At 41.6% G+C, this 23,718-nt stretch overlaps 1 non-coding gene across 1 annotated transcript; it reads right to left on the reverse strand.

The window, feature by feature from the left end:
* Positions 1-22,904: 22,904 nt before the first annotated feature.
* Trnap-ugg lies at positions 22,905-22,988 on the reverse strand. Its single transcript has one exon. It is a non-coding gene; the product is annotated as a tRNA-Pro (tRNA).
* Between the last annotated feature and the right edge of the window lie 730 nt (positions 22,989-23,718).

Genomic DNA, 23,718 nt, shown 5'->3' on the forward strand with positions numbered 1-23,718 from the left:
TTTCGGAAATTCATCCCCAAAGTGGATGAAATATTGGACAAAAATTTTTGTGGAAATACTTCATTAATCATTTTTAAGGCTAATTCCATAAATAAAAAATATACCTTTCACTGCATTTGAAAAATCAGACCTAATGGGGTGAAACAGGGTCAGACTGATTCACCGCCGATCTCAAACCGGTAAGGTTAGGAACTTGAAATTTGGAGAGAGTGAGGATATTACACTGCAGGCATCATTTAAGAACCGGATTGTTCGAAATTCCACTCCTAAGGGGGTGAAGTAGTGGTTAAAAGGCTTTTTGGAAATAAGTCGCTGTTAAGGCAATTTTGAAGCTGTAACTACGAAAATTGGGCTTTGGTGACGTTATTTCATTATGAAAGCATTTTAAAAGCTAAATTTACGGAAATTTATTTTGGTTTCTCTGTTAGAAATGAAAAAAATACGTGTTCTACTGCTTTTGTAAATTCAACCCCTAAGTGGGTGAAATAAGGGATAATTTTTTAAAAGAAACGTTTCTTTACATTAAAAAATTTAAGGTAAGTCCATGAAAACTGCCATTTCACTCCTCAGACAGACATAAAGTAATACTTCTTAAGGGATGAAAGTTTCTACGGAAATAGAATGTGTCACCACAAGAACAAAAAAGGCATGCTTAAAAATATCTTGGACTCCACCATCAGAACCACTTCTTGATTTGAAGTACTTTCGGGAAAGATCATGCTTCTGTGGCCTTAATTAGGGTGAAAAGTTTACAGAGTGTTGGAATTTGTGAACAACATCAAAATTCCATTAAAGAAAAAAAAATTGTGCACACCATACAGTCTAAACTAATCATTTAAAAAAGGCCAGTATTCTGGTCCTGACTGCATACCAGTTTCGTTCATTTGGGAGTATGCTGACACAATAGCTCCATACATACCAGTCATTTAGTTTAACTATCTCGATCAAAGATTCGTAAATAAAGACTGGGAAGTTGCACAGGTGATACAAAAACCCAAGAAAGTAAATGGGAGTAATGTGACAATTTACAGACCCATATCACTGACGTCGATTTTCAGTAGACCTATATCATTGACGTCGGTTTGCAGTAGGGTTTTGGAGCATATACTGTATTCAAACATTATGAATCACCTCGAAGGGAACGATCTATTGATACGTAATCAGCATGGTTTCAGAAAACATCGTTCTTGTGCAACGCAGCTAGCTTTTTATTCGCACGAAGTAATGGCCGCTATCGACAGGGGATCTGAAGTTGATTCCGTATATCTAGATTTCCGGAAAGCTTTTGACACAGTTCCTCACAAGCGACTTCTAATCAAGCTGCGGGCCTATGGGGTATCGTCTCAGTTGTGCGATTGGATTCGTGATTTCCTGTCAGGAAGGTCGCAGATCGTAGTAATAGACGGCAAATCACCGAGTAAAGCTGAAGTGATATCAGGTCATCCGCAGGGAAGCGTCCTGGGACATCTGCTGTTCCTGATCTATATAAATGACTTGGGTGACAATCTGAGCAGTTCTCTTAGGTTGTTCGCAGATGATGCTGTAATTTACCGTACAGTAAGTTCATCCGAAGACCAGTATCAGTTGCAAAGCGATTTAGAAAAGTTTGCTGTATGGTGTGGCAGGTGGCAGTTGACGCTAAATAACGAAAAGTGTGAGGTGATCCACATGAGTTCTAAAAGAAATCCGTTGGAATTCGATTACTCGATAAATAGCACAATTCTCAAGGCTGTCAATTCAACTAAGTACCTGGGTGTAAAAATTACGAACAACTTCAGTTGGAAAGACCACATGGATAATATTGTGGGAAAGGCGAACCAAAGGTTGCGTTTCATTGGCAGGACACTTAGATGATGCAACAAGTCCACTAAAGAGACAGCTTACACTACACTCGTTCGTCCTCTGTTAGAATATTGCTGCGCGGTGTGTGATCCTTACCAGGTGGGATTGACGGAGGACACCGAAAGGGTGCAAAAAAGGGCAGCTCGTTGTGTATTATCACGTAATAGAGGAGAGAGTGTGGCAGATATGATACGCGAGTTGGGATGGAAGTGATTAAAGCAAAAACGATTTTCGTCGCGGCGAGACCTAATTACCAAATTTCAGTCACCAACTTTCTCTTCCTAATGCGAAAATATTTTGTTGAGCCCCTCTTACATAGGTAGGAATGATCATCAAAATAAAATAAGAGAAATCAGAGCTCGAACAGAAAGGTTTAGGTGTTCGTTTTTCCCGCGCGCTGTTCGGGAGTGGAACGGTAGGGAGATAGTATCATTTTGGTTCGATGAACCCTCTGCCAAGTACTTAAATGTGAATTGCAGAGTAATCATGTAGATGTAGATGTAGAGCACATAGTGTGTTTAAACATTATGAATTACCTGGAAGTAAATGGTCTATTGCCACAAAGCACAGATCCAGAAAATGTCCACCATGTGAAGAACAACTAGCTCTTCATATGGATGAAAGAATGATTGTTATCTACAGGGGATATCAAATTTATTCCACGTTTCTAGATTTTCAGAAAGCCTTTGACACCATTTCCGACACGTGACTTCTAATCACGTTGCATGCTTATGGAGTATCGTCTCAGCTGTGCGACTGGATTCGGGATTGGCTTTCAGAAGGGTCATAGGTCACAGTTGTGAAACCTCCTGCATGTGAAACGTTACCCAAACACAGAAAATTTCTTTAAGATGTAAGCTATAAATTTTAATATGCCCAGCTTTAATGGATAAAGTTACTTTTAAGGCATTAACTGAACATCCGTAAGTGAAGATTTACACAGATAATATTTTAATATGAATGGAAGCTGTCTAAGAAACAATCTTTCAGTTAACACATAAATGTATTTACTAAACATATTCACATCACAGATTAAGAAAGACTGTGGAATCGCTTACAGACTCAATGCATATAAATTCTAAATAGTGGCTTTTTATCAATTCACAGAGTTACTTTACTGAATGGTAACAAAATGCCATCTTGACAGACATATCGATCTGAAGACGTATGTCAAGGTTCGTTAATCCCAAACGAAAACAGTGATTGTAAACCTGCTGATTCTCAAGAAGCCTGAACATTCAGTACAGAAATGGTGAACGGAGACAGCCGATCGTACAGATGTCCGCAAGTGAGGGGCAAGAAATGCCCTGTCACACTAATGCTGTTATTTACGCTCACCGAAATCATTCACGGACAGCCGTGGTGATGTGAGGTGGTCTGCCGTGATGAAGCCGAGGTCACATTTCTGCTGCCACAGCTCCGGATCCCGTTTATCTCCTAGGATGCCCGATCTCAGTCTTCAACATACCTAGCTGATAAGATGTGCACAGCACCAGGTTCCTTCCGATCCGCTCACCTAGTGCACAACGACCGAATTCACTAATTTTCAATGATTTCCCGCCAAACACTGCATGCCCGCCAATGCCTATTCTTACTCCACATTACACCCTACAGAGCTAACATAGGCCATACGGTCACATTTCTTTAGATATTAATGTATACATTAATTATTGTTTCTGGTACTTCAAAATATTTAAAAATGCTAAATGTACGAAAATTATAATAAAACTATGATATAATAACAATAAAACTATAATATAATAAAACTATAATTATTCTCTACTACTACAATAGTACAAGGAACAACTATTAATACTACTTTGGTGCTACAGGTTCTGTTCTGCTTATGTTACTTGTATCTAAACTGTTCATATTTGTTTCCGCTGCTCAGTGCGCACATTTCATTGCAACTTCTTAGAACTCACATTTACGGATCACTTGCACCATCACAATGTATTCATTTATACCTCAGCAATCTGTATTTCGCCCAGGTAAACGCTGTACTGGACAATTGCTAAATCTCACACAGTTTATAGAAGATAGCTTTGAAGCTCGTAAGGTGACAAGAGTGGCATTTGTCGACTTACCAGATGATACAGCCAATCAACAGCTACTACTAGTCAAGGTCTACAATCTGACCAAAGATTTGAGTCTAACCAGACTCATCGCCTCCCTTCTGCAGAATCGCCGGCTCTTCGTCAACTTTCCTGGACAGAGTAGTCGATGGTGACTACAGAAGAATTGCCTCCCGCAAGGAAGTGTTCTGGCTCCAATTCTGTTTAATATATACTTGAACCACCAACCTATAGTCCCAAACACCAGAAGCTTCTTATATGCTGACGACCTCGCTCTAGCCGCCCAGAGCACAGATTTTGAATCAGTGGAGAACGACCTCACAAATGGCCTTGAAGATCTGTTCAGATACTAAAACACAAACCAGCTTAAACCAAATCCTTCAAAGACCAAATTGTGTGCTTTTCATTTGAGAAACAAGGAAGCCACTCGCAAGTTGAAAATAGTATGGCCCGGGGTTGAACTGGAACACCATGAGACTCCAAAATATATAGGAGTGACACTTCATAGATCTCTCACTTTAAAAAAGCACTGCATGAAACGCAAGCCGAAAGTCTACACCAGGAACAATCTCCTACGGAAACTGGCCGGATCACAGTGGGGTAGTCAACCTGAAACAGTCCGAACAACTGGAATGGCACTATGCTACTCCGCGGCAGAGTGTGCTTGTCCTGTTTGGTATAATTCAACTCATGCCAAACAGATGGATGTAGCTCTCAACGAAACCTGCAGATTTATAACAGGTTGCTTGAAACCCACTCCAGTCGACTGACTTTACCACTTCGCAGGAACAGCACCACCACCTGTTCGAAGTGAGATAGCCGCGATCAAGGAAAGAAAGTCAATGGAAGGGGAAATTACTCATCCTCTAGATGGGCATGAACCGCATCCGCAGCGACTGAAATCAAGGAAGAGTTTCCTTAGGACATCAAATGAATTTAGAAGCACTGTTGAAAACGCTATATTACAGCTGTGGAGGGCTACGACCTTCCTTCCCCCTGGTTGGAAAACTTGAAGCTTTACCTCCAGGCCATGAAAGGGAATGGACAACTTGGAAGTCACTGAATAGACTGAGATCCGGAGCTGGAAGATCAAAAGTTAACCTGGCAAAAGGGGGATACATTGATCCAAATGATATTCGGTATGACTGTGGAGAAGAACAGAGGGTCCGGCACATGCTTCGGTGTCGATTCTGTCCAGCCTCCTGTGCAGAAGATGACCTTCAACAAGCAGCAGAAAATGCACTGGAAGTGGCCAAGTTGTGGTCAAAAGTAATTTAATTGTAACTGTGTAAAATGTATGTACACGTACCTGTGTGTTTCTGACACGAGAATAATAATAATTTAGAAGATAAAATAACTTTAGCTGTAATTACTTTATTTATATGCACGGCAGGTTTCGAAGCAATATAGCTGCATTTTCAGGTGTAATAAAATCACGTTCTGATCATAAAAGAGAATGGGACCACCCAGCGTTCTCAGGCAGTAATTTTTCTCTGAGTATGAACACTGTGATCTTTTCTGATCAGAATGTGATTTTATTGCACCTGATGATGCAGCTAAAATGAACCCAAAGTTGGAGAGAGTGAAGTCGTGTTTAAATTTTGTTATGCAGACCAAAATTATTTTTGCAGTGTCGATGAAGGCTCAAAAGGGCAGATGCGCAACCACTATGACTGCGCGTGAATCTACCCTCTTAACGGGAGAGAAATTTTGATTTCTGCTCAGCTCTAAAAGAGAAATGTGGTTTCCAGGTTGGTCACTACAGATTCCTTAGGAAAAGGGAGAGCGTTGTTATTTTCATAAATTTTTCGTTGGTCAGAGCTCGGAAGGTCGCCATTGATTGGGCAATGAGAATCCAGTGCTGTCAGAACGAGTAACATTTTGAGAAAGAAGAGAGATAGAAATTTTGTCTTGGATCATCAGAGAGAGAGAGAGAGAGAGGTGTCTTTGCCTTATCACAACAGAGAATGGATACTCTGTCCTAGAGCTGATCAAAGATTGGGGGTGGCAGGGGGGGGGGCTGCAATTACAAGTGGCATTTATCACTGCAGCCATCGGTGCACCTGAGCTTGAGAACGATGGTAGGCATGAGCTGCGTTTGCGTACATTATGACAAGGTGACCTTGATGTCATTTGCTTCGAGTTGAAGTTTTGCTTTACCGTACTGAATTAATTCATGCTGTCAGCTAGCTGAACTCAACATGCGGTTAGGCAAGTAACTGATCTTTACACGTACTTTTATGGGTATTTCTCTTTAATTTGTTTTCTAATTCAGCAGCCATTGGGAGTTAACGTGGACACAGCTAGTTCTATCGTTTTAACTCCCATTCCATCCACGTTTACCCAGGTCCTATCATGCTGAACAATTCGTATGAATCTTATGCAAATTGTTCAATGGTTCAAATGGCTCTGAGCACTATGGGACTTAACATCTGTGGTCATCAGTCCCCTAGAACTTAGAACTACTTAAACCTAACTAACCTAAGGACATCACACACATCCATGCCCGAGGCAGGATTCGAACCGGCGACCTTAGCAGTCGCGCGGTTCCGGACTGAGCGCCTCAACCGCGAGACCAACGCGGCCGGCATGCAAATTGTAATTATTTATATTACCTATTCAACGGTTGGAGTGAAGTGCAAGCAATTTAGTAAAAAACAGAATTTTATTGTGACCTTTAGTTTAGTTCCATAGTTTGATGAAACCTTTCCTCGTTATGTCTATGTGGGGTATTATACCGGTATATCATTTTTAAGAGATCCACCCCTGTTTAAATTCAGAGAACCAATACTTTCCGTTATGCGACTTTTTCTTAATTTTTCACATAATCGTATGGGGACTGGTCTTTTCACTGTGCAGGTCACTCGTTTCAGAATTTGTTAGTATCAAGTATCATAAGGGTTCGCTAAATGCTCCGTTGTAGTCCCGCAATATGAACCATTTGTAGTGTATTCGACAATCAGGCTGTGAAAATTGTTATGTTTCTCCAGGAAATTCATTACACAATGACGCAACTGTGACTTTACCAGGTGTAGAAGTTTTCATTTTACAGAAAGTGATGCGGGAATGACGAAATAATGTCATGTCGTGAAGGTACACGGCCAAAATATACAGAATTTCTGATTGTGTTAATACCTACTTCGTATGAACATGGAATGTCACAAATTTAAACGAAATGAAAGATATTTTAAACAGGCTCATTTAACTTCAAATGCGAACATTTTTAGGTTAGGCTTTACCGTGACTGTTACTGACATTAAATGAAACAACAAGTTCACTGTTACCAGTCACCGTTTCATATAAGGCTCATTTAAATTTGAATATAATTTATTCCTGGGAGGCTAGTATCAAACAGATCGACGTATTAAGAACAAAACGATGAAATTGTTACATATAAAGCAATAGTCAAGAGTCATTCCCCATATTGAAAAAAGTCAATTTTCTAACACGTCACCATCATTGTACGTTTAGCGAAATTACTGCAGAAGTATGTGGGGCAATTGAAGAAGCAAACAGAGAAAAATGCCTCACACCTAATCCCCTAAATATCTATATTATGTTCACTGCCAAATAACTGTTTGCAAGTGAAGAAACATTACATTAGTGTTGTCGTAATAAACGTTAACAATACCCTGAAATGTTTTATGATTAAATTAGATGGTCCTACTCGGTACTGAACTCGTAAACTTAAGGCAAAGCACTGATTTGAGGTACACTAAGAAGTGTCAGACGAGGATCGAATCTACACGCCACATTACCGAACGTACATTTGGTGGATCAGCTAACGTAAGTGTAGTTTTTAAGCAGCTGGCAGTTATTACATACTAAAGAGAGGGACCGCTTCTCCAACACAGGAACATATCACGTAATAGTCAAACCACACACTCACAAAGAACCAAATTTGTCCAAATTAATGTTAGATGACTTATACTACTCTTCTTACTTACGCTAAACGACGTATACATCGAGAGGAAAGGCATAGGGAGAAATAATTTGAAAAAAAAATATGTTTCACAAGAATTAAACAAAAATAATTCCCAGGTTTTACGTAAAAGAGAAGAGTCAAAAACCAAAAAGAAGTGTTGTAATTAAAATAAGCGTAAACCTGTGACGTTGTCGTTCTCCTCTTTTGTTCAACTTGTGTATCGACGAATCAATGAAGAAAATTAAATAAAGGTTTAGATGTGGGATTAAAATTCACAGTGAAGAGGTATGTGTTATGCTTCACTGGACACATTTTCTATCATTTCTGAAAATGAAGAATACAGTATCTCTTGAGTGAGACGCACAGTCTCCTGAGCACAGAATGTGGGTAGAGAGCTAACCAAAGGACGTCGAAAATAGTAAGGAGCAGCAGAAATGAGATTAGTGACAAACTTACGATCAAAATTGAGGACCAAATAGCAGACAAAGTGAAGGAATTCCCTTATAAGAGGCAGACCAACAAAGGCAAAGGTGAACATTATTCTCGTAAAGATGTCTTTTGGTATTAAATATTTGCTAACTTTAGAAATAAATGTATGATAATGTTCATTTGTGGTGTATCATTGGTTGAAAGTGAATTATGGACGATATGAAAACCGAAAAAGAGTTAAATTGAAGCGTACGGGACCAGTTCTTACAAAAGAGTGTTGAAAATTAAGTGAACTGATAATAAATCAGGAATTTCCCCACAGAATCGCTAAGAAAAGAAGTACGTGGAGATTACTGGGAATATGGTGATAGGACATGGGTTAAGGTATCGACGATTAAGGTCTCTGGTGCTACGGAAAACCGAAGAGGGTGCACTTGCAAGGAAATACAGAGATTAGAATATATCCAACGAATAATAGAGGATGTTGGGTGTAAATTCAGTTCAGAGACTCAACGTCTGAAAACAGAAACGCGTAAATGAAAAGACTCGTAGGCCTACCAGGTGGCTGAACATTTCTCTAAGAGGATTCCAAGCCATTTTTTTTCTTACAAAGAGATTAGCTCATGACAGGAATGACACTAAATCGTGGAGGACCGTATGAAACCACTCTACAGACCGATGTCACACAAACACACTGAATGTACCTAAGTGTGTTCATTCTTACTGGAACGTGCCACAGATGGAAAATCACTGAAAAAAAAAGTGGACGTAGGTCAACGGATTTCACATTTGCGTGTACTGAGGAAAGGCGGTGCGTGATTGTTGACCGCTGACCCCCCTGAGAGTCGCTGAAATTAGAAAGGTTGTTTTTCAAAACCGCAGATGGTATATGTTCCATAAAATTTTGGGCGTGCAGCCGCACAGATTTCACTTCTCCTCCTAATATTTCGGCTGTATACCGTCCAGCCATCTTCAGAGTGAGCCGAGGTGACTGACGCTCCAGTACTTTGTCCTTTTAAGCCCGCGGACCGCGCCACTGCGTATCCGGCCACAGATACACTTGCGGCAAGAGGTGTAACATGCTCATGAAATTAGATCTATGGCTGCGCGGTCGATTCACATGGTGATATCGACGTATCACTACGAGCAGCACCTTCACGACGTCTTTGTGAGTTTATCACAGAAAGTGCCGGATTCTGTGATTTGTCCTAGCTTAAGCCGCGATCTCCATCACTTAAATTCGTCACCAACCGAATTCCAGTTGCTTCTTTCACTGCTGAGTCCCAGAGAGATGAAGTCGAGGTTAAAATTTCGAATTTTTCGTACACCATAGAGTGCTCAGTGTCAGATTTATTAGGTTGTATGAGCCGGGTGTACCTGCGGTGCTCTGTGCATCTCTCACGGACAATACATGTCGTCTGTCCGATGTATGAACGGCCATACTAAAGGGGGTTTTGTAAACACCAGGCTTCCGAAGCACCATACCATCTGTAATGGAACCCAGGACTGCTGCTGTCTTTGGCGGAGGGCAGAAGTCACTTTCACTTTGTGTATGCTGAGAATCCGTCCTACTGTATACGACAGAGTTCCCATTTAAAGCAGAAAAGTAATAGTTTTAAAACTTTCCATGTCTTCTTCTGCATTCCTTATGCCCACAGTTGGTTTCATTAGTAGTGCCTTACCTATCTGCTGTGGAAAGTACCCGTTGGTTTCAAAAGCTCTTCCCTGGTGTAGAAGCTCGTCCTCCAGATTGCTTTCGTCAGCAATGACGTGTGCTCTGCATACCAGAGTTCTGAGAACACTCATCGTCCGCGAAGAATGGTGGTAGCTATTTGCACGTAAGTATAAACCCGTATGGGTTGGTTTCCGCTGTACTGTGTCCCACAATGCCATCATCTTTGCGTCATACCAGAACATCCAAAAATAAAAGGCAAGTATCTTTTTCTATTTCCATCACACCCTGAATTTGTCTATTTATGGAATTCAGATGATTTAAAAATTGTTTTCACTTATCTTCACCATGGGGCCACAGTACAAACATGTCATCAACGTACTTCCAAAATATTGTGGGCTTCAATCTACCAGATTCCAGTGCCTTGTCCTCGAAGTCCTGCATAACACATTTGTCCACCAAAGGCGACAAAGGACTACCCATGGCAACACCGTCAGGCTGTTCATACAACTGGTTACTGAATAAAAGACATGTAGATGTCAAAACATCTTAAAGCTGAAATCTCTTTGTCAAAGGTTTTTCCAATGAGAAGTAATAACTGTGAAAGAGGAACCTTTGCGAACAACGTCTCTACATAGAAACTGGCTACATATCAGAACTGTTCAGTCTGAGTGATTTTAGTTTTCCATAAAGTCTACAGAGTTACGTATGTGATGAGAGCATTTTCCCACCAGGGCCTTAATAACCACGCTTAGTGTTTGACACAGTCATAGGTTGGAGAGCCAATGTCACTATCAGACGCCGAGGAACACCGTTCTTGTCGATCTTTGGAATTCGTAAAGCCTCAGAGGAACTGCACCACTTATTTCAATCTTCGCACACCTTCTGGTGGCAAGGGGGGAGGCGTTCAGAAGCGAAGCAATCTTCTTTGTCACCTTTTGTCGCATGCGCATTGGCGCGGTCCGCAGGTTTAAAATGACGGAGCAGGTGCTGAGCTTCAGTCGCCTCGCCTCATTCTGGTGGACGGTATGCAGCCGAAATATTAGGAGAAGTAGTGAAATTTGTGCGGCCCCACGTCCGAAATTCTAAGGAACAATCAATGCGCCGCGAAAATACGAAATGCACAGCAGATGGTATATGTCGGAGGGGATACCAGTTTTTTGTTTTGTTGCTGTTTAAAAATGAAAGAAGGGCTTGTTTGAATTCTGACGCTGGTACGTGGCTTTGTATAGTGGAGAAGATGCAGATAGTGCTGTAAGGAATGTGTCAGAAATCTTCATTTCATTGATTAAATATTACATTGAGTAACGAAAACAATACAGCTAACTTAAGGGTACACTTTGCATTGTGTAAAATTCTGCGATTCTCTACGGAAGTAAATAAGCACCCAGATATCGATAGTAACAATCTGATGGCGAAACATGGGAGCAGGATTCTACGCATTGTTGTGTGACGAGATCTGTATGAGAGAGTAAAATTTCAGTAGTGTTGGTCGATAGCTCGGAGACGGAAGACGCTCGCTGACGGCAGATCTTACCACACTCAAGGCCTGATTTTATTTAATGTGGCCAGGAGTTATTTAGAGGTCTTAACTACACTCGAAGATGGAATTCAAGGTATAATTCGCAAGTATGGGGTAAAGTTCAATTGCAAGGTTAGGCCCGTGATTGTTAGTCCGAGTTTGCAATAATCCAATGTTTTGCTTGTCAGTTAAAGATGCCTCTTTATCCCCCAAATAATAATAATTATTCTCCACATCTAATTCTTAAATATACTGAGGTTATTAAAGGTTAATGTAACATTGAACTTGAAATAATTTGTTAATCTGGCACTCAGCCATTATTGATACTTCTGAGGTAGCTCTTCATGCTACCCTATCCTGTGCAAGCTTCTTCATCTCCCTGTACTTGCTGCAACCTACATCCTTCTGAATCTGCTTAGTGTATTCATCTTTTGGTCTCCCTCTACGATTTTTACCCTCCACGCTGCCCTCCAATGCTAAATTTGTGATCCCTTGATGCCTCAGAACATGTCCTACTAACCGGTCCCTTCTTTTTGTCAAGTTATGGCACAAACTCCTCTTCTCCCCAATTCTATTCAATACTTCATTATTAGTTATGACATCTACTCATCTAATCTTCAGCAATCTCCTGTAGCACCACATTTCGAAAGCTTCTATCCTCATCTTGTCCAAACTATTTATCGTCCATATCTCTCTTCCATACATGGCTACACTCCATACAAATATTTTCAGAAACGACTTCCTGACACTTAAATCTATTCTCGATGTCAATAAATTTCTCTTCTTCAGAAACGCTTTCCTCGCCATTGCCAGTCTACTTCGACAATCATCAGTTATTTTGCTCCCCAAATAGCAAAACTTCTTTACTACTTTATGTGTCTCATTTCCTAATCTAATTCCCTCAGCATCACCCGACTTTATTCGACTACATTCCATTATCCTCTTTTTGCTTTTGTTGATGTTCATCTTATACCCTTCTGTCAAGACACTGTCCATTCCGTTCAACTGCTCTTCCAACTCCTTTGCTGTCTCTGACAGAATTACAATGTCATCGGCGAACCTCAAAGTTTTTATATCTACTCCATGGATTTTAATACCTACTCCGAATTTTTCTTTTTTTTTCCTTTACTGCTCAATATACAGATTGAATAACATCTGGGAGAGGCTACAACCCTGTCTCACTCCCTTCCCAACCACTGCTTCCCTTTCATGCCCCCCAGCCCTTATAACTGTCATCTGGTTTCTGTACAAATTGTAAATAGCCTTTCGCTCCCTGTATTTTACCCCTGCCACCTTTAGAAGTTGAAAGAGAGTATTCCAGTCAACATTGTCAAAAGCTTTCTCTAAGTCTGCAAATGGTAGACAATTGTAGCGATGGAGAATCATGCTCATTGTGGTGTCCATGAACTGTCAGTAGCTACTTGTCTTTGGAGGATTCTGATCATGCTATTTAAGAGAACTGCAGATATTCGAACAGGGTAGGCTATGTTGAGAAGGGCAGTCATCAAACCGGTCAGCATCAAGCAAGGAGATTATTGGCATTTACAGTAGATAGTGAGTTCAGAGGTACTACTTTCATTATAGATACTAGCGAGATCTTACCAAACGAAGTTCAAGAATACATAACCCACTGCAGGGCTGACAGTGCACCACAGCAATTGTTCTCATACCACTCCTGATGTCAGTAAATTTTTATCTGTTTCCTGATATCTTTTTGTTAATAGCACGTCCACGATAGTGACACGAAGTAACTAATTTCTTTTTCAAACAGTAATTAGTTAAACTTCATTATTCACTTAATCATTTAATACCTGGAAATTATAATGGTACATTTGACTGACAATAAAGTATTTTATGAAGACATTTTATTTAAAGAAATATTCGTGATTTACTCTACTTGCAAACCAGCTGTACGTTTCAAGATTGACATAGCTTATTTGGGAGCAATCATTCGTTTCAACAAACGTTCTATATTTTCTGGAAACGTAACATTTCAAACGTTATTCGCACTTAAAATCTTCGTGTTCCAGAATGTCCCAATCGTAAAATTTAATTCTTTCCAAAATTCTGTGTCCACAGATTTCCAAGCTTGATTTTTCTTTTGATAAATACGTACACATTCACTAAACTAACATGCTAGTTTCTTTCTTTCTCCTATAAGAAGATTTCACATTTTCTAAATGTTTTTGGTGAACTTTAGAGATGCCCTATCACATTAAACTGACTCTCAAAACAGTACCAATGATGTTGCCATTTTCTAAGTATGCAGTTAGTAAGTAAACAAACTCAATTTTCTGCTTGTTGTACCTCTGTCCCTTTAAATTTTCTTATCCTTGATATTAACATCACAAATGGATTAGCTTAGGACTTTACAAACACATGCCTCTAAGTAGGTTTCACGCATGAAGCCTTAGTTAGTCTGCAATTAGTCTCCAACAAGCACTCTCTCTACGTTAGTAATTCCATGTCTGCCATGAAGACCTACGCAAAGTTCATAGTGAAAGTGTGCAGATACCTTGTGTTCGTCTGGAAAATTTCGTAGTGATTCTCCGACCCGAACACTTGGTTTTTTCGTCATTGCCAAATGCAGATATTTTATAAATTCTGTGAGATGTGACTTACTAACCTGTGCTAAGCTGTAGGTGTCGTATAGATTACAAAGCTGATTATCGAAATAAAACTCTGTGCTAACAGACCTGAAGACAGATCAATACCATATTCTACAGCCTTTTCTTATATCGTTTATTAAATGTTCGCCCCGGCAATAAAACTATGGAGAAGACAAAAGCAGAAAATCCACGAGACTTATGAGGTAGAGGGTTTCGAAACAGGTAGGTAAGTTACAACGCCCATATTCTCCACAGATAACGGACGAGAGAGCGCTATCGACAGCTATTCCTGCAGTCCGGGTCTGGTCTAGGGTAGTGGTGCGGCCGATACTTCACCTTTTTTGTGCTACACGTCAGACTCTTTCTCTCCTTTTTCTTCTGTCTGGAGGTGAACTTTAGCATACCAACTAATTCCCCCTTGCGGTTTAAGTAAATTAAAATGCAAATGCGTCCGTCACATTAGAATTTTATCAGTTAGCACCGTCTCCTTAACAACAGCTACGAAAGGAATTTCTTAATTTCCGTAATTGCGGCCTCCTGTGATGGGACCTTGTCGGTGTACTCCGAGTGGACGGCTTGATTAATCGTTCTGGCGCGGGTAATCAAGACTCCCGCCGGGCAGCAGCGTCCGTACACAGCCGCTACGTCCGCCGTTCCGGGAACTGTGCGGTATGCAGCCCGGCAGAGTCGCAGGGACCAGCCGGACACACTTCCGCCTAATAGCGGTGCAGTTACCGGAGACACGCCGGTTAACGAGTCCATTAACACTTCCCGCTCGTGCTCTGAGCTGCTTTTCGAGTCAACTCTGGCGTGATACTCATACTAGAGAACCTGGACCCCTTTTATTGTACGAAACAGGACAATTAACTTCATAGGGAGCATACCATTTTTCTCTTTGTCTACGATTACAGAAATTGGAATCCTGACTGACAGAGCAGAAAAAAACAGTGCATTCACGACTGGGAAATATTCTACACACGTAACATAGGTTTCTTTAACATATCTTGGCTCTGAGCACTATGATACTTAACTTCTGAGGCCATCAGTCCCCTAGAACTTAGAACTACTTAAACCTAACTAACCTAAGGATATCACACACATGCATGCCCGAGGCAGGATTCGAACTTGCCACCGTAGCGGTCGCGCGGTTCCAGATTGTAGCGCCTAGAACCGCTCGGCCACTCCGGCCGGCTTTCAAATGGTACTCAAGTACAGTTGAACTATTAACATACATGCGTGTGTCAGTGTGTGGGTAATATTCAGTTACATTACAATTTTTTACTTGCAATGAGATGATAAAAGCTGTTTTTCAAATGTTATGCACTTCTGTGTTATATGTTATATAGCTAGGGAAGGCTGAAATGCACGCTATAAGCTCACGCAGGATGGCGTGAGGTCTGAAACAGTATACGTAATGAATGCTATAAAGAAAAGTCCGTAGCTGCTGGAATACTTAACTTTAATCCATCATTTGTATACATCGTTCTTGATGAGACATGCTTCATACGATAACTATGAATTGCTATGGCGCCTTGCTAGGTCGTAGCCATTGACTTAGCTGAAGGCTATTCTAACTATCTTCTCTGCAAATAAACGAGGCTTCGTCAGTGTTGCATCGCTAGCTCAGTCGTCCGTACAACTGGGGCGAGTGCTAGTAAGTCTCTCGAGACCTGCCGTGTGGTGGCGCTCGGTCTGCGATCACTGACAGTGGCGACACGCGGGTCCGACATGTACTAAGGGACCGCGGCCGATTTAAAGCTACCACCTAGCAAGTGTGGTGTCTGGCGGTGACACCACATTATATTTGTACATGGCTCCTACATTATCGATCTTTCTCTTAGAGATGTGGTTTGGTTTTAAGTTTCTTTCGTTTAATGTAAATTCATTGTACCTTACCTAAAATTTAGGACCGTATTTTTTTCTGAATTATTTATAATTGATATGAATTTCGTTAAAGTTCTCAACGTATTCTTTTATTTCTGAGCTCTGTTTAGTCATTTATGAGGTTACTGAAATTTTTTACCAAGGGAGTGTAGAGTTCTGTTTCCTTCAAGAAGCCCGTGTAGCCTGCTTTTTCGGCTCTAACATTTCTTTTCTTTATAAATTCGGAAAAGAAAGCTACAAGAGCATCTTGGGGGAAATACAAATCTATACACATTTTGTAAAATATTCGAATAGTATTCTAAATGAATGAAAAGAACTTAGAAATAAAAAATCAATTGAGAACTTCGACAAAGTTCTTGTCAGTGACGGATAATTCAGAACAAAATTCAATCCTATATTTTACATGAGATATAAATCGATTTTCATAAACCATGACTTGCAATCTACCCTCCATATGTTGGCGAAATGCGAAAATACATGCTCAAAGGCGGTGATAGGCATAAAACATCGTCCTAAATCGTACTGGATGCCTTCTCAGAAAATTATTTTGTACAATCAATTCAGGAGCCCACTCGAAGTGTAAATGGTGGCGAAAACACACTTGACGTCTTAGCAACAAATAAGCCTGACAAAACTGGGAGCATCGTGACGGATATAGGGATTAGTGAACTCAAGGCTATTGTCGCTAGACTGAATAAACTAACATCCAAACACGCCAGAAATAAACCCAAAGCTATTTTAAAAAAGCAGATAAAATTTCTCTTGACACCTTCCTAAGGGACAGTCTCCACCCCTTCATATATGATTATGTAATCATAGAGCAGACTTGGTTTAATTGTAAAAAAATAGTATCGACGGCGATAAGAGATTTCACTGATGCCCCAAGGTACTCAAAACAGATTAGAATACTACTGCAGAAACAAGGAAAAAGGAGCCAAATTTAAAAGAGCGAAACATTCCAAAGATTGGCAAAGTTTTACAGAAGTTCGAAATTTAGTGTAAATTTCAGTGCTAGATGCTTTTAATAGTACCCTCAACGAAACTCTGTCTCGAAATTTGACAGAAAACCCAAGGATATTCTGGTTGTATTTAAAATACATCAGTGGCAAGACGCAATCAGTACCTTCACTGCGCAATAAGCAGTGGTGATGTTGTTGATGACGGAGTCACTAGAGTTACTAAACACGGTTTTCCGAAAGAGGAAGAAAATAGTGGAGATTTCGAATCAAGAACTGCTGCTAACATGAATAACTTAGCAGTATATATCCTTGCAGTATCGGAGAAGCTTAAAATACTCAAGAACAGCAAGGCTTCCGGTATAGACAGTACATCAGCCAGGTTCCTTTCAGAATAGGCTGATACGCTAGCTCCGTACTTAGCAATCATTTAAAATCACTCGTCCGTAGAAAGATTCGCAGCAACAGACAAGAAAGTTGTACAAGTCACGCCAGTACCCAAGGAAGGAAATAGCAGCAATCCGCTGAATTATGGGCCCGTATAACTAACGTCGATTTGCCGTAGGACTTTAGGACTGTGGACACTTCCAAGAAAATGATTTATTGAGAAACAGCCAACACGGATTCAGAAAATGTCGTACTTGCGAAACATAACTAGCTCCTTATTCTTACGAAGTAATGAGTACTATCGACAGGGGACGTCATATTCAGTCCACGGTTTTAGATTTCCAGAAGGCTTTGACACCGTTCCTCACAAGCCACTTCTAACTAAATTGTGTACCTATGGCGTATAGTTTACGACAAGTCATCGAGTAAAACAAAAGTAATTTCAGGCTTTCCCCAAGGAAGTGTTACAGGCCCACTGTTGTACCTGGTTTACATAAACGATTTAGGAGACAATCTGAGCAGTTCTCCTAGAATGTTTGCTGATGATGCTGTCATCTATCGTCATGTAATGTCATCAGACGATCAAAACGAATTGTAAAATTATTTAGACTATATATCTGCATGGCACGAAAACTGGCAGCTGAATCTAAATCACGAAGTGTGAGGTCATGAGCATTAAAAAGAGTCCGCTACATATCAAAATTCAAATGGCTCTGAGCGCTATGGGACTTAACATCTTTGGTCATCAGTCCCCTAGAACTTAGAACTATATAAACCTAACTAACCTAAGGACATCACACACATCCATGCCCGAGGCAGGATTCGAACCTGCGACCGTAGCAGTCGCGCGGTTCCGGACTGAGCGCCTAGAACCGCTAGACCACCGCGGCAGGCGCTAAATATCAGTTACACAAAAATCACTCTAATCTAAAGGCTGTAACCTCAACTAAATACTTTGGGATTACAGATACGAATGAGTTAAATTTTAATAATCACATAGACAATGTTGTGGGGAAATCAAACCACAGACTGTGATTTATTGACAGAACACTTAGAAAATGTGACAGGTTTACTAAAGAGACTGCTCTGCTGGAGTATTGAAGTGAGGTGTGGGACCCGCATGATATACGAGTGAGGAAGGACATCAAAAAGTTCAAAGAAGGGCAAATCAATTGGCATCCTTGCGAATCGGAGAGAGACTGCCACACGCCGGCCGCGGTGGTCTAGCGGTTCTGGCGCTGCGGTCCGGAACCGCGGGACTGCTACGGTCGCAGGTTCGAATCCTGCCTCGGGCATGGGTGTGTGTGATGTCCTTAGGTTAGTTAGGTTTAAGTAGTTCTAAGTTCTAGGGGACTTATGACCTAAGATGTTGAGTCCCATAGTGCTCAGAGCCATTTGAACCTTGAGAGACTGCCACAGATATGATAACACGAATTGGGATGGTAGTCATTAAAACAAAGGTGTTTTCCGATCAACCAAGGGAGAAATGATTATCGTAATAAAGAAGTAAGAGAAATCAGAACACAAATATTACGAAATATTACACACACATACACACACACACACACACACACACATTCGCAGCAATGCAGGCTGCTATTCTCCCATGGAGACGATCGTAGACATGCTGGATGTAGTCCTGTGGAACGGCTTGCCATGCCATTTCCACCTGGCGCCTCAGTTGGACCAGCGTTCGTGCTGGACGTGCAGACCGCGTGAGACGACGCTTCATCCAGTCCCAAACATGCTCAATGGGGGACAGATCCGGAGATCTTGCTGGCCAGGGTAGTTGACTTACACCTTCTAGAGCATTGGGTGGCACGGGATACATGCGGACGTGCATTGTCCTGTTGGAACAGCAAGTTCCCTTGCCGGTCTAGGAATGGTAGAACGATGGGTTCGATGACGGTTTGGATGTACCGTGCACTATTCAGTGTCCCCTCGACGATCACCAGTGGTGTACGGCCAGTGTAGGAGATCGCTCCCCACACAATGATGCCGGGTGTTGGCCCTGTGTGCCTCGGTCGTATGCAGTCCTGATTGTGGTGCTCACCTGCACGGCGCCAAACACGCATACGACCATCATTGGCACCAAGGCAGAAGCGACTCTCATCGCTGAAGACGACACGTCTCCATTCGTCCCTCCATTCACGCCTGTCGCGACACCACTGGAGGCGGGCTGCACGATGTTGGGGCGTGAGCGGAAGACGGCCTAACGGTGTGCGGGACCGTAGCCCAGCTTCATGGAGACGGTTGCGAATGGTCCTCGCCGATACCCCAGGAGCAACAGTGTCCCTAATTTGCTGGGAAGTGGCGGTGCGGTCCCCTACGGCACTGCGTAGGATCCCACGGTCTTGGCGTGCATCCGTGCGTCGCTGCGGTCCGGTCCCAGGTCGACGGGAACGTGCACCTTCCGCCGACCACTGGCGACAACATCGATGTACTGTGGAGACCTCACGCCCCACGTGTTGAGCAATTCGGCGGTACGTCCACCCGGCCTCCCGCATGCCCACTATACGCCCTCGCTCAAAGTCCGTCAACTGCACATGCGGTTCACGTCCACGCTGTCGCGGCATGCTACCAGTGTTAAAGACTGCGATGGAGCTCCGTATGCCACGGCAAACTGGCTGACACTGACGGCGGCAGTGCACAAATGCTGCGCAGCTAGCGCCATTCGACAGCCAACACCGCGGTTCCTGGTGTGTCCGCTGTGCCGTGCGTGTGATCATTGCTTGTACAGCCCTCTCGCAGTGTCCGGAGCAAGTATGGTGGGTCTGACACACCGGTGTCAATGTGTTCCTTTTTCCATTTCCAAGAGTATATATATATATATATATATATATATATATATATATATATATATATATATTCTTCTTCTGCTTTTACGGCCTCATTGGACCACTTCAGTCAATCATTTCTGGTCCTCTTCTTTGGTATTTTCCCCTTCCGAGTGGCCCAGTATCTCTTCATTCGTTCCGATGCTTTTCGTCGTTCCTTATCTGTAAATACCCTTTTCATTGTATGTCGTTTGTCAATTTTTGGTTTAAATCTTATTTCTGTGTCCCTCAACTTCTTTAAATTTAGCGTTTTGTTCTGCAAATCATCCAGAGTTATTTCCAGTTCTTCCATATCCTGTCTTATTTCCTTAAGCCATCCTCCTTGTTGTTTCAAATTCCAGAGTTTCTCAATAATTTTCCTTGATAATCTGGTTTCTGGTGTCCTCAGAATGTGACCACAAAAAAAAAAAAAAAAGAAAATATATATATATATATATATATATATATATATATATATATATATATAATGAAATTTCCGTGCAAGCTCTGATGTCTCTTATTTTATTACAATTATGTATATATTATTGATAACAGGTTGAGTATGTTTAGGTACCACTCTAAAATTGAAAACTGGCTGTGCCCGAAACTGGTAGCAATAAGTTTAAAAAGTTTAACTAAGCATTCTGATAGGCTTTCATTTAACACAAATTTATCAGCGTAGACATTCAAGTTTGATATAAAATAGGTAAGAATACACTCATTCCCATTGGTCAGCATGCGATAGCCGAAGAGTCTCATACTCCAGTATCTTTGGTACGCTACGCTCCTGATTGTTTGCTGGGTCATTGTCGAGTCGCACCAGCATTGTTTTCAGTACGCAACGGGCGGGCATGAAAGTAGGTCGGCGTGTACAGCTAGAAGTGACGGTCAGATTGTTGTGGGGATGAGTGGCAGTATAAAACTAAATACGATGTTAGAAGGGAGGATGATGTTAAGAAGTCGAATATTTATTAGTAATATTCATAAATCTCCAAATTGAGCGGAAAGAAGGAGTTTTTGGTTTTCAAGGGCTAGTAGAGCTGAACTCGGTTAGAATTTCTCTTAAGTAACAATATAAAGAATGCTGTAGTAAAAGAGGAACCTGCTGTAGACGAAAAAAATCAAGACCATTTTAGCGACGACTTCTCTGTAATAACTAAATATCAGTATCGATAGCAAAAGAGTGGGTGTGGAAAGCGTAGGTATGAACATTCATTGTTGTCCTCATGACAGATTTTGCTCATGTTTAATAGCGAAATAGATAACCATTGATTACAAACACATCACGAACGACAGGTACAAGATTTTTTTCTATGTAGGACGTGACGTGTTGTGAGTAGGGTCATGCTCTGCCAAAACCAACCCCAGTAATTTTGGGGCAGTACTTAAATGGGGCAATAAACTGTAGGATTATTGGTGGTATTGGTAGCACTGGTAGCAAACGTAACATAAATGAATGTCTAAGAGAAAAACTAGGACCTGACGGATTAACTTTGTTTTTTCGTTCTTTGTTTGTTTGTTTCGCACATAATTAGAATCATGCATCGTTCAGTGTTGTTCCATCAGGTATACTTCGTGATCAAAAGTATGTGGACACCTGGCTGAAAATGAATTACTAGTTCGTAATCGCTAATGCTGGAATTCAATGTGCTGTTGGACCACCCTTAGCCTCGATGACAGATTCCACTCTCGCAGGCATACGTTCAATTAGGTGCTGGACGGTTTCTTGGGGAATGGCAGCCAATTCTTCACGGAGTGCTGCACTGAGGAGGGGTATCGATGTCGGTCGGTGAGGCCTGGCACGAGGTCGGCGCTCCAAAACATCCCAAAGGTGTTCTGTAGGAATCAAGTCAGGACTCTGTGCAGGCCAGTCAATTACAGTGTAGTGAAACCACTCTGCCGCAGGCAGTGCATTGTGAACAGGTGCTAGATCGTGTTGAAAGATTCAGTCGCCATCCCCGAATTGCTCTTCAACAGTGGGAAGCAAGAAGGTGCTTAAAACATCAATGTAGGCTTGTGCTGTGATTGTGCCATGCAAAATAACAAGGGGTGCAAGCCCCTTCCATGGAAAACACGACCACATCATAACATTACCGTACCGCCTCCGAATTTTACTGTTGGCACTATACACGCTGGCAGATGGCCTTCACCGAGCATTCGCCATACCCACACCCTGCCATCGGATCGCCACATTGTGTACCGTGATTCGTCACTCCACACAGCATTTTTCCCCAGTTTAATCGTCCAATGTTTACGCTCCTTATACCAAGCGAGGTGTCGTTTGGCATTTACCGGCGTGATGTGTGGCTTGTAAGCGGCCGCTCGACCATGATATCCAAGTTTTCTCACCTCACGCCTAACTGTCATAGTACTTGTAGTGGATCCTTATGCAGTTTGGAATTTGTGTTCGATGGTCTGGATAGATGACTGCGTATTACAAATTACAGCCCTCTTCAACTGTCGGTGATCTCTGTCAGTCAACGCACGAGGTCGGCCTGTACGCTTTTGTGCTGTACGTGTCCTTCACGTTTCCACTCCTCTATCACATCGGAAACGTGGACCTAGGGATGTTTAGAAGTGTGGAAATCTCGCGTACAGACGTATGACTCAAGTGACACTCAACCACCTAACCACGTTCGTAGTCCGTGAGTTCCGCAGAGCACCCCATCCTGCTCCAAAAAATTCAAATGGCTCTGAGCACAATGGGACTTAACTTCTTTGGTCATCAGTCCCCTAGAACTTAGAACTACTTAAACCTAACTAACCTAAGGACATAACACACATCCATGCCCGAGGCAGGATTCGAACCTGCGACCGTAGCGATCGCGCGGTTCCAGACCGTAGCGCCTAGAACCACTCGGCCACTCAGGCCGGCCACTCTGCTCCCTGACGATGTCTAATGACTACAGAGGTCGCTGATATGTAGTACTGTAGGTGGCAACTCAATCCGCATAATATGAAAAACGTATGTTTTTGGGGGTGTCCGGATACTTTTCATTACATAGTGTATTTTGCATCCTTACAAAATATAAACTGCATTATGTAAGTGAGATAAATTATTTGATCGTGTAACTTCAGCGTGTTTACGCAACGAAACCAGTTACATTTGATGTGAGTGTAGTTCACACTCGCACACAAAAAAATCTATATATCTGTTGTTAATCTATACTGCGCGGAACGTTGTTTACCATGATCATAAGCATGCATTCCCTGCTGTAATTGATAAGTGTGGAAGTTGTTGCTGCGTAGCAGGAATATATTTTACATAAGCTTCACGAATTATTGAAGCGATTTTTGGTATGTTTTTGTTTTTATTTTTTTTTTCCTTTTTGTAAGGCATTACGTTTTCTATCGCTACGGTACGTGAAAAATCTGTATTGCCTTTTTTCTTATTTTTTTCTACGACATCCCTCTGTTTCACTTTACAAATGAACAATTTTCAAATAAAACCTGAATTACCAACATTGTCAATTTCAGTAGTTGTATAAGTATCGTTTATCTTTAAGTAACAGAAATGAACAATTTTCAAATAAAACCTGAATTAAACGTCGACAGTTTCAGTACTGGTATAAATATCGTTTATTTCTAAGTTACAGGCAGG

This window comes from Schistocerca americana, chromosome 7 (assembly GCF_021461395.2).
Source record: "Schistocerca americana isolate TAMUIC-IGC-003095 chromosome 7, iqSchAmer2.1, whole genome shotgun sequence".
NCBI classification, from domain to species: domain Eukaryota; kingdom Metazoa; phylum Arthropoda; class Insecta; order Orthoptera; family Acrididae; genus Schistocerca; species Schistocerca americana.